The sequence below is a fragment of the Salmo salar genome, chromosome 13 (assembly GCF_965601325.2).
Source record: "Salmo salar chromosome 13, fSalSal1, whole genome shotgun sequence".
NCBI classification, from domain to species: Eukaryota; Metazoa; Chordata; class Actinopteri; order Salmoniformes; family Salmonidae; genus Salmo; species Salmo salar.
The window spans coordinates 27477329-27490000 of NC_138303.1; the positions used below are offsets into that span (position 1 = coordinate 27477329).

At 42.5% G+C, this 12672-nt stretch overlaps 1 pseudogene; it reads right to left on the reverse strand.

Annotated features, from left to right (window-relative positions):
- Window positions 1-547: 547 nt before the first annotated feature.
- Window positions 548-12672, reverse strand: part of LOC106566718 (voltage-dependent L-type calcium channel subunit beta-4-like) — a 25293-nt pseudogene continuing 13168 nt past the window's right edge.

The window sequence follows — 12672 nt, forward strand, 5'->3', positions numbered from 1 at the left end:
TGTGATGTTTGCTACATTGACATATATATGAAGTGAATAAAACCAACTTCGACACCCTAAAAACAAACATAGTTCATAACCCAACAAAGGTTCTGAAATCAACCTCATGGACAAGATTGGTGTCCTAACAACGATAACGTTCCAGAAAGCACAACAGCAGTATGTAAAAGTACATAAAATGTCATGTTTATTTCACTTAGTCGTATCTTACTAAGCATTTTTAAAAGGAATTCTTAAATGGAACGCATTCTACAGAGCATCAGGCAGGAAATGTCTTTTACATTTTTTGTTTTGTTCTCAGAAATTGAGGAAAGGAGCGTTTTGGTTCACGCTAGCACACTGTGATAGATAATACATGGTTATATTTAGTGCAGTTATTGCATTACAAAGCAACCATCAACAAATACATTTGTGCAATTTTTTCGACTTACACACAGTGGAAGTCCAAATAGGCTAAGGCGTTTTAAGTCTTTCAATCTTAGGCTTTGTATTGCATACAGAATGTAAGACAGAGGAAACTGTAACCCTTTTAAAAATTGTTCTTCATTCATTCAATTAATTCCTGTGTTACAGAAAACTGCAAAAACGTTAATGAGGGATGAGTGAGAAGACGGATGGACAGACAGACAGACAGACAGACAGACAGACATGAGAGAGGGAGGGGAGAGGGTGAATCTGGCATAGTACTGTAAGAGCTGCAACACAACAACCACATAAAGACCTCCCCTACCCTAATAAAGAAACCCCTCCCATAATCTGTCCTCTTTCCATTCTCCCTTCTCCAACTATCTCTGTTCCTCTCCACCTTCCCTCCTCCTTCCATATGAAAGCATCTCACCTGTAGGCTAGAGACGGCTGAGGGCGGGATCATGATGTTCTGCTCCAATCGCCTGTTGATAGGGGTGGTGCGGGGAAGATGAGTGGCACGCCAGTAGACTTCTAAGTATTCAGCTAAGTGCTCACATGCATCCTCCAATTGGTTCTCATCCAGAATAACATCAAAAATCTCCTATTAGGGAACAGTGGGAGGGTAATCAAAGCCAGACAGTTGGTTGGGTTGCAATTGTGAATAGTACTGTATGGTGGGTAAGCAGGTAGCCTAGTGGTTAAAAGTGTTGGGCCAGTAACCAAAAATTAAAAACCTGTCGATGTGCCCCTTGAGCAAGGCACTTAACCCTAATTGCTTCTGTAACTTGCTCTAGATATGAGCGTCTGATAAATGACTGAAATGTAAAATGTGTCCGCGTACAGGGGGGCATTGAGACAGCTTGTCCCCAGGCATCATCTGCACGTTCAGATGTTTGCTCTGAGACTTCCCCCGGGACTTGATCAGCCTCTGGAGCACCTGGGAGAGAGTGGGGAGGAGAGACAGGGAGAGAGGGAGATAGAGGAGAAGGTAGCTTTATAAAGAAGGATTTATAAAGGCTTAATAAACAAGAGAAATTCAAAAGATGAAAAGATATCGTCATATATCCTCAATGAGGCCCACTTACACTACATCTGTGTGTGTGTGTGTGTGTGTGTGTGTGTGTGTGTGTGTGTGTGCGTGCGTGCGTGCGTGCGTGTGTGTGAGTACTCACCCAGGCTGGAGCGAGTATTGGATCTCTCCATGATGGGCCTCTTGTTGAGGACAGATCTCTTGGCTAGAGAAAGGTCTGCCGTGATGCGTGTAATGGAGATTCTGCAGGTGTCAAAAACAAAACATGATAAACACAAATAACACAAATACGCTGCTAATACACACTACAGATAGAAGACCACAGTTGTGATGGTGATTCAGAAAGGGACCAAACAGAGAGAAAGCAAACAAAATAACAATTGTGTCATAGATGTGCATATGTAGCAGTGTCAGGTGTGTGCGTACTGGTAGCGAAGTCAGGTACAGGAGAGCAGAGAGTTATGAACAGGCGCACTCTTTATTGAGACAGGAGAAACCAGCAGACAGACGCAACTGCGCCAAAAACCTCCAGCCCATAGGCAAAAGTGCACAGTAATTTATGTTTAACAATAAACATCTTCCTGAACAACACGGTATAAGTAAACCAGTCTGGCGCGTCAACAATTAACATGTAACAAACAATTTCACACAAAGACATGAGGGGGAACAGAGGAATAAATACATGCAGTGTGATTGGGGAATGAAAACCAGGTGTGCAGGGAACAAGACAAAACAAATGGATCAATGAAAAATGGAGCGGTGATGGCTAGAACGGTGACGTTGACCGCCGAACGCCGCCCGAACAAGGAGAGGAGCCGACTTCGGTAGAAGTCGTGACAATCAGTGGGATGTTGTTCCCCTAGATTATGCACCAAGTTGCACACAAGGACCAATTCAAATAGTCCAGGTCAAGAGGGGATGTTAATAATTTGATAATGATAATAATAATTCAGTGTGTTTTTTAAATTTAATTACAGCTGCATAACTAATGTTAGTTTTTGGTGTACAAACAGTTTTTCATATCAATATTGTACATACACGTTATTGTAAAAGTTTTGTATATTTTGGTTTGGCCAATCGCGGGTTATCTGTATTTCCGTACCTCCTTATTGTTCTCTCTTGCCTGACCTTTGGCTAGCAAGGTATGTTGTCCTTGGCTCCGAAATTGTTCGATATAAAACCGTGGTAATGTTACACAATGTGCTGTTATGCAACTATACGTTTGTTACAATGTGGACAATATAAAGATTTATGTTAACAAGTTTCACCGAGCTCGCTAACTAGGGTACCTATGTTAACTTGTGAGTACTTGGGACAGTGGTTGAGTGAGTGTCCATGTGCTTGTGCAGGTGCCTGAGAGCTGTGACTGCGCCAAGGGCTAAAATATTGTGTGTTGTCTCTTCGTGTGCAGGGCAAATAAAAAGAATCCAACCAGCAGACCTCCAGTTGTGGCAGTGTCCTAATTAAAAGTACACAACGCAGAACGAACCACGCTACACATACAATAGAGAAGTAAACAATTAACTACATGAATCTGCAGCTGTAGGTTAATTATGATGCCTGTCTATACTAACCTTCCATCAAACCTGTGTTTCAGGAAGTCAAACAGAGATTTCTGCATCATATATGTCACCTGAGAGAGGGTAGAGAAAGACAAAGGGAGAGAAAGATCTTGGATACACACATATCATTTTCAAAGAAACTAGCTAAGCATCAGGATAAAAAACATACAACTTTACCCCAGTATCTCTAAGTCTAAGCATCCAGCTTCACCATGCACCTTTGGCAAAATGTGTACAGTACGTGAGAAATCCTCTTCCCTAAAGAAGCATACTTTGAAATTCATTGAATTTGAACCCCAGATCAAATAAACATCACACAGCATTAACAGTTGAAGTAGGAAGTTTACATACACTTAGGTTGGAGTCATTAAAACTAGTTTTTCAACCACTCCACAAATGTATTGTTAACAAACTATAGTTTTGGCAAGTTGGTTAGAACATCTACTTTGTGCATGACACAAGTAATTTTTCTAACAATTGTTTACAGACAGATTATTTCACTTATAATTCACTGTATCACAATTCCAGTGGGTCAGAAGTTTACATACACTAAGTTGACTGTGCCTTTAAACAGCTTGGAAAATTCCAGAAGATTATGTCATGGCTTTAGAAGCTTCTGATAGGCTAATTGACATCATTTGAGTCAATTGGAGGTGTACCTGTGGATGTATTTCAAGGCCTACCTTCAAACTCAGTGCCTCTTTGCTTGACATCATGGGAAAAGCAAAAGAAATCAGCCAAGACCTCAGAAAGAAAATTGTAGACCTCCACAAGTCTGGTTCATCCTTGGCAGCAATTTCCAAACGCCTGAAGGTACCACGTTCATCTGTACAAACAATAGTACGCAAGTATAAACACCATGGGACCACGCAGCCGTCATACTGCTCAGGAATGAGACGCGTTCTTTCTCCTAGAGATGAACGTACTTTGGTGCGAAAAGTGCAAATAAATCACAGAACAACAGCAAAGGATCTTGTGAAGATGCTGGAGGAAACACGTACAAAAGTATCTATATCCACAGTAAAACTAGTCCTATATTGACATAACCTGAAAGGCCGCTCAGCAAGGAAGAAGCCACTGCTCCAAAACCACCATAAAAAAGCCAGACTACGGTTTGCAACTGCACATGGGGACAAAAATCATACTTTTTGGAGAAATGTCCTCTGGTCTGATGAAACAAAAACAGATCTGTTTGGCCATAATGACCATGGTTATGTTTGGAGGAAAAAGGTGGAGGCTTGGAAGTCGAAGAACACCATCCCAACCGTGAAGCACGGGGGTGGAAGCATCATGTTGTGGTGGTGCTTTGCTGCAGGAGGGACTGGTGCACGTCACAAAATAGATGGCATCATGAGGAAGTAAAGTTATGTGGATATATTGAAGCAACAGCTCAAGACATCAGTCAGGAAGTCAAAGCTTGGTTGCAAATGGGTCTTCCAAATGGACAATGACTCCAAGCATACTTCCAAAGTTGTGGCAAAATGGCTTAAGGACAACAAAGTCAAGGTATTGGAGTGGCCATCACAAAGCCCTGACCTCAATCCTATTTGTGGGCAGAACTGAAAAAATGTGTGCGAGCAAGGTGGCCTACAAACCTGAGTCAGTTACACCAGCTCTGTCAGGAGGAATGGGCCAAAGTTCACTCAACTTATTGTGGGAAGCTTGTGGAAGGCTACCCAAAACGTTTGACCCAGGTTAAACAATTTAAAGGCAATGCTACCAAATACTAATTGAGTGTATGAAAACTTCTGACCCACTGGGAATGTGATGAAAGAAATAAAAGCTGAAATAAATCATTCTCTCTACTATTATTCTGACATTTCACATTATTAAAATAAAGTGGTGATCTTAACTGACCTAAAACAGGGACATTTTATTTGGATTAAATGTCAGGAATTGTGAAGAACTGAGTTTAAATGTATTTGGCTAAGGTGTATGTAAACTTCTGACTTCAACTGTAGATCAATGAATTAGCCAAACTTGGTGTTATTAATTCCACTGTCTGAATTAGATATTATTCAGCTGTGGCGCAGAGAGAGAAATGAGAATGTTAATCCGTATCACTAGTTGGAGCAGACTAGAGGTTGCGCTTAACTGGTTCTAGGAAAGTGTTTTTCAACCAACCGTTACCTCAGATGGTTAGCTTAACTGGCACCCATTTAGTCAAATCTCCGGTGTAATTCGGTCCCCCAAGGAAGAAGATGCATAGCTTGCCTGCTCCTGGTAGAGAAACTGTTTTAAGCCTTACTGGAAGGGAGACAGAGAGAGAGACGTTTACCTCATAGCCCTTCAGGGACGGTCCTACTAAGACCAATGGCCTCATAGATGGGACGACGTCATATGGAGGAATGTGTTCCTGTATGAAAGAAGAGCGAGATACCAAGGGAAAGAGTGTTAATCAAAGCTAGAAGTTCCTATAATTGGTGAAAAATTACACCCTGTAAAACAGGTTCATGCTTGTATCAGAGAAAACTACATTATAAAAACCTATCTGCTTTTGCTTCTGTTTGTCTTTTGAAAACAAATTAAGTACAAGGTCTGATGTTGTAATTCGTATATTTACCACCAGATGGCGACATGGTCCTCCAGCTCCCAGACACCATGTCACCCAGGCTAGAGGGAGAGTTCCCCACTCTTTTCCTGCACAACAGCAGAGAGGAAGAGGTGAAGCAAGAGGTGTTATTTACTCTGCCCAAAATCTGTCCACGAATATAAGCCCACGAAGTAAGGCATTTTTGTATGGAGATCAATGAGAGAGTGTTGAAAAATGGTCAACAAAAAATGTAATTGCTAATTTGCCTCCTGAGGCTTATTTGATTTAATAGAAGTTTTGTAATGTTTACATTGTAACGAATGCACTGATTTAAGTAGACACTCGTGTCAAAATTGTCAAAGACTCCAGCTTCTCTCATAGACTGTTCTCTCTGCTACCGCACAGCAAGTGGTAACGATGCACCAAGTCTGAAACCAACAGGACCCTGAACAGCTTCTACCCCCAAGCCATAAGACTGCTAAATAGTTAACCAAATTGACCCACCTTTTGCAGTCTTTTGCCTCATCACATACGCTGCTGCTGCTTATTATCTATCCTGTTGCCTAGTCACTTTACCCTACCTATATGTACATATCTACCACAATTACCTCATACACATGCACATTTTTATTTTTTGTATTTTTTATTTCACCTTTATTTAACCAGGTAGGCTAGTGGAGAACAAGTTCTCATTTACAACTGCAACCTGGCCAAGAATAAAGCAAAGCTGTTCGACACATACAACAACACAGAGTTACATATGGAATAAACAAACATACAGTCAATAATACAGTAGAAAAAATCTATATACAGTGGCGAAGTAATTCCAATATACCAATTAAACACTGGAGTGATTGATGTGCAGAAGATGAATGTGCAAGTAGAGATACTGGGGTGCAAAGGAGCAAGATAAATAAATAAATACAGTATGGGGATGAGTTAGTAGGATGGGCTATATTACAGATGGGCTATGTACAGGTGCAGTGATCTGTGAGCTGCTCTGACAGCTGGTGCTTAAAGCTAGTGAGGGAGATATGAGTCTCCAGCTTCAGTGATTTTTGCAGTTCATTCCAGTCATTGGCAGCAGAGAACTGGAAGGAAAGGCGGCCAAAGGAGGAATTGGCTTTGGAGGTGACTAGTGAGATATACCTGCTGGAGTGCGTGCTACTGGTGGGTGCTGCTATGGTGACCAGTGAGCTGAGATAAGGCGGGGCTTTACCTAGCAGAGACTTGTAGATGACCTGGAGCCAGTGGGTTTGGCGACGAGTATGAAGCGAGGGCCAGCCAAGGAGAGCGTACAGGTCGCAATGGTGGGTAGTATATGGGGCTTTGGTGACAAAACGGATGGCACTGTGATAGACTGCATCCAATTTGTTGAGTAAAGTGTTGGAGGCTATTTTGTATTTTGCCGAATGTTCAGTGGTCAGGATGGTCAGTTTTACGAGGGTATGTTTGGCAGCATGAGTGAAGGATGCTTTGTTGCGAAATATGAAGCCAATTCTAGATTTAATTTTGGATTGGAGATGCTTAATGTGAGTCTGGAAGGAGAGTTTACAGTCTAACCAGACACCTAGGTATTTGTAGTTGTCCACATATTCTAAGTCAGAACCGTCCAGAGTAGTGATGCTGGACGGGTGGGCATTTGAAGGGCAGCGATCGGTTGAAGAGCATGCATTTAGTTTTACTTGCATTTAAAAGCAGTTGGAGGCAACGGAAGGAGAGTTGTATGGCATTGAAGCTCGTCTGGAGGTTAGTTAACACAGTGTCCAAAGAAGGGCCAGAAGTATACAGAATGGTGTCGTCTGCGTAGAGGTGGATCAGAGAATCACCAGCAGCAAGAGTGACATCATTGATGTATACAGAGAAGAGAGTTGGACCGAGAATTGAACCCTGTGGCACCCCCATAGAGACTGCCAGAGGTCCGGACAACAGGGCCTCCGATTTGACACACTGAACTCTATCAGAGAAGTAGTGAACCAGGCGAGGCAGTCATTTGAGAAACCAAGGCTTTTTAGTCTGCCGATAAGAATGTGGTGATTGACAGAGTCGAAAGCCTTGACCAGGTTGATGAATACGGCTGCACAGTAATGTCTCTTATCGATGGCGGTTATGATATCGTTTAGGAACTTGAGCGTGGCTGAGGTGCACCCATGACCAGCTCTGAAACCAGATTGCATAGCGGAGAAGGTACGGTGGGATTCGAAATGGTTGGTAATCTGTTTGTTAACTTGGCTTTCAAAGACCTTAGAAAGGCAGGGTAGGATAGATATAGGTCTGTAGCAGTTTGGGTCTAGAGTGTCTCCCCCTTAGAAGAGGGGGGTGATCTGGGCAGCTTTCCAATCTTTGGGAATCTCAGACGATACGAAAGAGAGGTTGAATGGGCTAGTAATAGGGGTTGCAACAATTTCGGCAGATAATTTTAGAAAGAGAGGGTCCAGATTGTCTAGCCCGGCTGATTTGTAGGGGTCCAGATTTTGCAGCTCTTTCAGAACATCAGCTATCTGAATTTGGGTGAAGGAGAAATGGGGGAGGCTTGGGCGAGCTGCTGTGGGGGGTGCCGGGCAGTTGACCGGGGTAGGGGTAGCTGGGTGGAAAGCATGGCCAGCCATAGAAAAATGCTTATTGAAATTCTCAATTATAGTGGATTTATCGTTGGTGAAATTGTTTCCTAGCCTCAGTGCAGTGGGCAGCTGGGAGGAGGTGCTCTTATTCTCCATGGACTTTACAGTGTCCCAGAACTTTTTTGAGTTTGTGCAACAGGATGAAAATTTCTGTTTGAAAAAGCTAGCCTTTGCTTTCCTAACTGCTTGTGTATATTGGTTCCTAATTTCCCTATCACAGGGGCTATTCGATGCTAATGCAGTACGCCACAGGATGCTTTTGTGCTGGTCAAGGGCAGTCAGGTCTGGAGTGAACCAAGGGCTATATCTGTTCCTGGTTCTACATTTTTTGAATGGAGCATGCTTATTTAAGATGGTGAGGAAGGCTTTTTTAAAGAATAACCAGGCATCCTCTACTGACGGGATGACGTCAGTATCATTCCAGGATACCCGGGCCAGGTCGATTAGACAGCCCTGCTCGCTGAAGTTTTTTAGGGAGCGTTTGACAGTGATGAGGGGTGGTCGTTTGACCGCAGACCCATTACGGATGCAGGCAATGAGGCAGTGATCGCTGAGATCTTGGTTGAAAACAGCAGAGGTGTATTTGGAGGGCAGGTTGGTTCGGATGGTATCTATGAGGGTGCCCGTGTTTACGGATTTGGGGTTGTACCTGGTAGGTTCATTGATAATTTGTGTGAGATTGAGGTCATCAAGCTTAGATTGTAGGATGGCCGGGGTGTTAAGCATGTCCCAGTTTAGGGACGTAGACTCGGTACAGGTACCCTGTGTATATAGCCAAGTTATCATTACTCATTGTGTATTTATTCATGTTATTATCTTTCTATTATTTAAAAAAAAATGTCTCTCTGCACTGTTGGGAAAGGCCCGTAAGCACTTCACTGTTATTCTACACCTGTTGTTTATGAAGCATGTGACAAATACAATTTGATTTGAGTTGTCCTGATCTCACCTCCTCCTGCCTGCCTTTCATCTTTGAGGACATGTATTTCCATAATTAGAGCAGTCACTTGACTATCTTGTCAATATAATAGACAATCTTTGACAACAGACAAATCAGAACAAAGGTCAGGGGTTACAGCCTGGGTCATAGTTGGGGTTTAAGGTTACTGTTATGGTTATGGTGTTAAGGCTTAAGTGTAAAGAAGGCCAGTTCAATGTTAGTGTGAGGACACAATACAATATTAAATTGTGCCCCCAATATTCCCTTGATGTCCCAAATTCTTACAAACATCAGGACATAGTCTGAACAAAATAATTTGTGGCAAATATTGTGTAAAATGTAACTTTAGTGTTAGTGTTAGTTCACCTTTGTTTCTGCACGAGTCTTACATCTTCCAGGTGCAGAGGGCTGGGGATGAAGGTGATATCTGCTCCCTCCTTCACCAAACGACCAATCCACCAGTCATTATTGTACTTCTGTTACAATACAACATAATGCAACATTACACAATGAAACACATCACTGCCTGATCCATGTCATTATTGTAGCAACTGTATGGTAACTACTTCTGGAAATACAACAATATGAATATTACCCTAACTAATCCAGCGCAAGTAGTTATAACCACAACATGGATGCTTTCTACAGCTGTGTTGTTCCCTTGGGTAAGAGGAGAGAGAGAAAGAGGAGTGAGAGGAAGATGGGAGAGAGGAAGAGGAGTGAGAGGACGAGGGGAGAGGGGAAGAGGAATGAGAGGAAGATGGGAGAGAGGAAGAGGAATGAGAAGCTGAGGGGAGAGAAGAAGAGGAATGAGAAGATGAGGGGAGAGAAGAAGAGGAGTGAGAGGATGTGGGGAGAGAGGAAGAGGAGTAAGAAGATGAGGGGAGAGAAGAAGAGGAGTGAGAGGATGTGGGGAGAGAGGAAGAGGAGTGAGAAGATGAGGGGAGAGAGGAAGAGGAATGAGAGGAAGATGGGAGAGAGGAAGAGGAATGAGAAGATGAGGGGAGAGAGGAAGAGGAATGAGAGGAAGAGGAATGAGAAGATGAGGGGAGAGAAGAAGAGGAGTGAGAGGACGAGGGGAGAGAGGAAGAGGAGTGAGAAGATGAGGGGAGAGAGGAAGAGGAGTGAGAGGATGAGGGGAGAGAGGAAGAGAAATGAGAAGATGAGGGGAGAGAAGAAGGAGGAGTGAGAGGACGAGGGGAGAGAAGAAGAGGAGTGAGAGGAAGAGGAAGAGGAGTGAAATGACGAGGGGAGAATGGAAGAGGAGTGAGATGAAGAGGAGCGAGCGGAAAAGGAGTGAGAGGAAGAGGGTAGAGAGGAAGAGGAGTGAGATGAAGGGGGGAAAACAGAAGAGGAGTGAGATGAACAGGGGCGAGAGGAAAAGGAGTGAGAGGAAGAGGGGAGAAAGGAGGGTTCTTCCCTCTTGAGGAGTGTTGTTCCTCACCTCCTCAATGTGCAGGAAGTCTTTGGCTTCGTAGTTGATTGCAGCTCCTTCAACAGGACAGGCGCCATCTAGAGCTCCACAGTAACTCACATTGGTCTTCACCGCAAACACTACAAGTTTAGACTGCAAGCACAGCAAACAACAATGTTTCAATTAGTGTTGCCAATAATGTGAGTGTGTGGTTTTGAATTAGTATTAACAGTGTGTGTGTGTGTGTGTGCATGCGTTCCTGAAGTATGTATATTCGTGTGTGTGTGTCATAACAAAACTCACCTTAGCTCTGTCGAGCTGGAGCTAAGCTTCATGCCGATACGCCTCACGGTCCTCCTCCGCTGGCAGGTCGGAATCCGACGGTCTACTGGTGTACGAATCAACCGACCCCTGGAGAGGGAGAGGAGAGGTGGAAAGGAGAGAGAGGGTAAATTCGTTGTGAAACAAATATAGATGTGGTTGTGGTTGACTTCAGGACAGGAGTCAGAGGTGAGGTAAAAGCCTGAAATATTATTTACTAAGGCAGCCTTTCTCTTTCACAGACATACAGTACCAGTCAAAGAGAAACAACAGTCCATCATTACTTTAAAACCTCTACAGGATCGGTGTGTCCCCCATGGGATGGTTAAGCTAACGTAGGCTAACGTGATTAGCATGAGGTTGTAAGTAACATGAACATTTCCCAGGACATAGACATATCTGATATGAGCCAGAAAGCTTAAATTATTTTTAATCTAACTGCACTGTCCAATTTACAGTAGCTATTACAGTGAAATAATACCATGCTATTGTTTGAGGAGAGTGCACAATTATGAACTTGAAAATGTATTAATAAACTAGTTAGGCACAACAGATATGCAATGGTTCATTGGATCACTCTAAAACTTTGCACATAAACTGCTGCCATCTAGTGGCCAAAATCTAAATTGCGCCTGGGCTGGAATAATACATTATGGCCTTTCTCTTGCATTTCAAAGATGATGGTACAAAAAAAATATACATTTTTTTTCTTTGTATTTTCTTTTACCAGATCTAATGTGTTATATTCTCCTACATTAATTTCACATTTCCACAAACTTCAAAGTGTTTCCTTTCAAATGTTATCAAGAATATGCATTTCCTTGTTTCAGGTCCCGAGTTACAGGCAGTTAGATTTGGGTCCGATCCTTAAGATTAAGACATGATGGTCAGTCAATCCTTCAAGTGCAGTCGCAAAAACCATCAAGCGCTATAATTAAACTGTCTCTCATGAGGACCGCCACCGGAAAGGAAGACCCAGAGTTACACTACCGGTCAAAGATTTTAGAACATCTACTCTTCAAGGGTTTTTCTTTATTTTACTATTTTCTACATTGTAGAATATTAGTGAAGACATCAATACTATGAAATAATACATAAGGAATCATGTAGTAACCAAAAAAGTGTTAAACAAATAAAAATACATTTTATATTTGAGATTCATCAAATAGCCACCCTTTCCCATGATGACAGCTTTGCACAATCTTGCCATTCTCTCAACCAGCTTTATGAGGTAGTCACCTGGAATGCATTTCAATTAACTGGTGTGCCTTCTTAAAAGTTAATTTGTGGAATTTCTTTCCTTCTTAATGCATTTGAGCCAATCAGTTGTGTTGTGACATCTGCATACAAATGATAGCCCTATTTGGTAAAAGTCCAAGTCCATGTTATGGCAAGAACAGCTCAAATAAGCAAAGAGAAATGACAGTCCATCATTACTTTAAGACATGATGGTCAGTCAATATGAAAATGTCAAGAACATTGAATTTTCTTTCAAGCATAGTCACAAAAACCATCATGCGCTATGATGAAACTGGCTCTCATGAGGACCGCCACAGGAATGAAAGACCCAGAGTTACCTCTGCTGCAGAGGATAAGTTCATTAGAGTTACCAGCCTAAGAAATTGCAGCCCAAATAAATGCTTCACAGAGTTCAAGTAACAGACACATCTCAACATCAGCTGTTCAGAGGAGACCTTCATGGTCGAATCTGGCCTTCATGGTCGAATTGCTGTAAATAAACCACTACTAAAGGACACCAATAATAAGAAGAGACTTGCTTGGGCCAATAAACACGAGCAATGGACATTAGACCGGTGGAAATCTGTCCTTTGGTCTAGAGTCC